At 37.8% G+C, this 3,380-nt stretch overlaps 1 long non-coding RNA gene across 1 annotated transcript in view; it reads right to left on the bottom strand.

Moving 5' to 3' along the window:
- The window catches only part of LOC103590591, a 17,133-nt gene extending 15,866 nt beyond the window's left edge, over nt 1–1,267 (bottom strand). The window contains exon 1 of the long non-coding RNA XR_550482.1: nt 1,078–1,267. This is a non-coding gene — a long non-coding RNA (uncharacterized LOC103590591). The remainder of the gene's footprint in view (nt 1–1,077) is intronic.
- Nucleotides 1,268–3,380: the final 2,113 nt, after the last annotated feature.

Genomic DNA, 3,380 nt, shown 5'->3' with positions numbered 1-3,380 from the left:
GGCGGGAGCGCCGCCGCGCTTCCCAAGCGGCGCACTTATCCAGTGCGCCACCGGGCCAGCCCCAAGACAGAGAATCTTAAAAGAAGCAAGAGAATAGTGTCAGGTAACCTATAAGGGAGCCCCTATCAGACTAACAGCAGACTTCTCAACAGAAACTCTACAGGCCAGAAGAAAACGGGATGATACACTCAAAATACTAAGAGAATCCTTTTCTCTTGAAGGAAAAACCCAAACCTCAGCACCCTCATGGGAATTATAAGTTGTATGGGATTTATGGTTCTTTCAGTCTCTACCCAGACGTAGTCCACATATTACCCACCCACCCCCCAATTTGGAGTACAGAAAGCTTTCTTTCTGAAACAAAACTCCAGTATTTTTTCAGTTGGACCTGGGGTCTGTTATCCTAGTCAGAATATGGGAGAATGCACATACACACTGAGATCATGAGGGCTTCCCATCTGACATGCTGTGGACATGACCCACTCATGATGTCTACTGGGAGTATCTGACTCCCTGACTAAAACTGACACCCAATGACTGTCTCCTTTGATCACTAAATTATGCCAAATGTTTAGAAAAGTGACTGTGCAAAATAAGTTCATTACAGACGTGTCGAATGAGTAAACCACAACCAGCACCTTCCTAGACATCTCGGTGGTCCTAGGCCTCTCTTCCAGTGCCTAGGGACCCATTTTTCTTCTATATCTAAGAAAAAGACAAGCTAAAAAAAATTTCAAACCTCCTTTACAAATGCGAAACTGGAATTGCATTCTATGTGCTTTCCCAAACACAGAAAGGCCTCAGGCCATTGAGGCATGAGGCAGAAAGCTACTTTAGTGAGGGGGAGAGAATTGTAATAAACATGAACTACAGCACGTGCAGCGTGCGCTATACACAACTCCAGGCATTAGGTACTCACTTGTTATGTCTTATCCCATTTAGTCCCCACAAAAACCCTGACGATCATCTTTTTCCACTTTTCAGAGGAACAAACAGAGGCTTGGAGAACTGCAGTGACATTACACAGCTAGTAGGTGGCAGAGTCACCACCATGCCTTGGAGGAGTCAGATGCTCACCTACTGAAGAGTTGGTCCAGGAACTGTGCAGCAGTGGTGAAGTCCTGGTAGGAGCACAGGCAGGTCGTACAGTAAGGGATGGTTCTAACCTGGAAGGCTGATCCCAGGAACTCCACCAGCTTCTCCCCTTGTGCCTGGCTGGAGGGCCCACATCACGCAGATCTCCTCTATGTTTAGGGCAGATGCACTTTCACACTAGGGCAAGGAGGGACATACAGTCAGTAGCAGCAAAATGAACCAAAAATATAATTGTCTGTGGTGTGAGATAAGAGTCCACTTTTATTTTTTTGCGTGTAGATTTCTAGTCTCCTCAATGTCATGCATCAAAGTAATATTTGCACGTTATGTTTTCTTGGCATTTTTCTCAAAGATCAGATAGATTTCTGGGCTCCCTATTCTGTTCCATTGTTTTATACAAAGCTACCAGGTGCCAGCACCAGACTGTTTTGATTACTGTAGCTCTGGAATTAGTTTTGAAATAAGAAAAAAATGTGGTATCTCCAGCTCTGCTCTTCTTGTTTATCCAGTGCCTTTCATGGTTTTTTATAAATTTTAGCATTTTTTCTATTTCTGTAAAAAATACCATTAGGATTTTTATAGTGATTACATTGAATCTGTAGATGACTCTGGGCAGAATGGATATTTTAACAATATTAACTTTTCCAATCAATAAATCTGAATGATTTCTCACAGATTTTTATCTGCTTTAATGATTCCATTAATTTTTTACAGTTTTCAGAGTACAATTATTTCACTTGCCTGTTAAGTTTATTTCTAAGTATTTTATTCCTTTTGATTCTATTGTAAATGGGATTTTCATAATTTCCTTTTGGGAAAGGTTATTGTTAGTGCGTGGATATGTGAATGATTTTAATACTTTGGTTTTGCATCCTGCAACTCTACTATTTTGCTCAGTAGTTGGTATGGGTCAAATGTGTTCTCCAAAAGTTCATGTTTTGGAAACCTGATCCCTACTGTAACAGTGCTAAGAAGGTGGGAAATTCAATTATGATATCTGAAAGTTGGGGCCTTTAAAAGCTGAATGGATATTGAGGACTGTTCTCTCCTAAATGGATTAATCCATTCATGGAGTAATGATTTAAAATGGGTGTGGGCTGGTGGCTTTATAAGGAGCACATGAGACAGCTCTTGTGACTCTCTTGTGACTCTCACCATGTGCTACCCTAAGTTGCTATAGGGAGTCACCACCCAAAAACTGTTAGAACTAATAAACTCAGTAAAGTTTCAGAATACAAATTCAACATACAAAAATTAGTAGCATTTCTGTATGCCAACACTGAACTAGCTGAAAATGAAATCAAAAGAGTAATCCCATCTATAATAGCTACAAAAACAAACAAACAAAAAATAGGAATAAATTTAACCAAGGAGGTGAAAAAAATCTCTACATGAAAACTATAAAAATTTGATGAAAGAAACTGAAGAAGACATTAATAATGGAAAGATATCCTATATTTATGGATTGAAAAAGTTAATATTGTTAAAATGTTGATACTAACCAAAACAATCCATAGATTCAATGCAATCCCTTTCAAGCTACCAATGACATTCTTCACAGAAACAGGAAAAAAAATCCTAAAATTTGTATGAAACCACAAAAGTCCTAGAATAGTCAAAGCAATTTGAGTAAAAAGAATAAATCTGGAGGCACCACACTACCTGACTTCAAAACATACTACAAAGATATAGTAATCAAAACAGCATGGTACTGGCATAAAAACAGACACATAGATCAATGGAACAGACTAGCAAGCACAAAATAAAACCACACTTTTTTTAATACTTGAGAATATTGTTTTTATTAATAACATTAGCCTGAGAAAAGTCCAGAAGTGCCACATTTCTTACTCCTCTTGTAGAATTCTCACTAATTTGAACCTAATAGCAATTACATAGTAAAAATTTCTCCACAAACAGGAACTGTCAGCATAGAATTTAGGAGAAAAACCATGGAACAGACCTTTCCTTATTTCTTTCATCCACATCCAGACATACAGGCCTCTCAAAAGAGCGATAAATTTAAAAAAACTAAATTTAAAACAATTAATTTGAAAAATATTGTTTGTTTTTCTTCCTTCAAAGAAATCCTAATCCATTTAGAGAAGAAAATAAATTAGGACTAGAGAGTATTTGGGATGACAAGTACTTGGTGACACATGGAGCCTTTCTCTGGTCATTATAATGATTGTACTAACAAATAATGATACTTAGCAGAGTGACACAAGATTAATGTCAACTTTATAATGTAATGGAAAAAAGAATATTTCTATTGTTAGCAAAGC

Source organism: Galeopterus variegatus, unplaced genomic scaffold (genome assembly GCF_000696425.1).
Source record: "Galeopterus variegatus unplaced genomic scaffold, G_variegatus-3.0.2 Scaffold843, whole genome shotgun sequence".
NCBI lineage: Eukaryota > Metazoa > Chordata > Mammalia > Dermoptera > Cynocephalidae > Galeopterus > Galeopterus variegatus.
The sequence above is the reverse complement of the archived record's forward strand: the minus strand, read 5'-3'. Positions and strand labels throughout refer to the sequence as shown.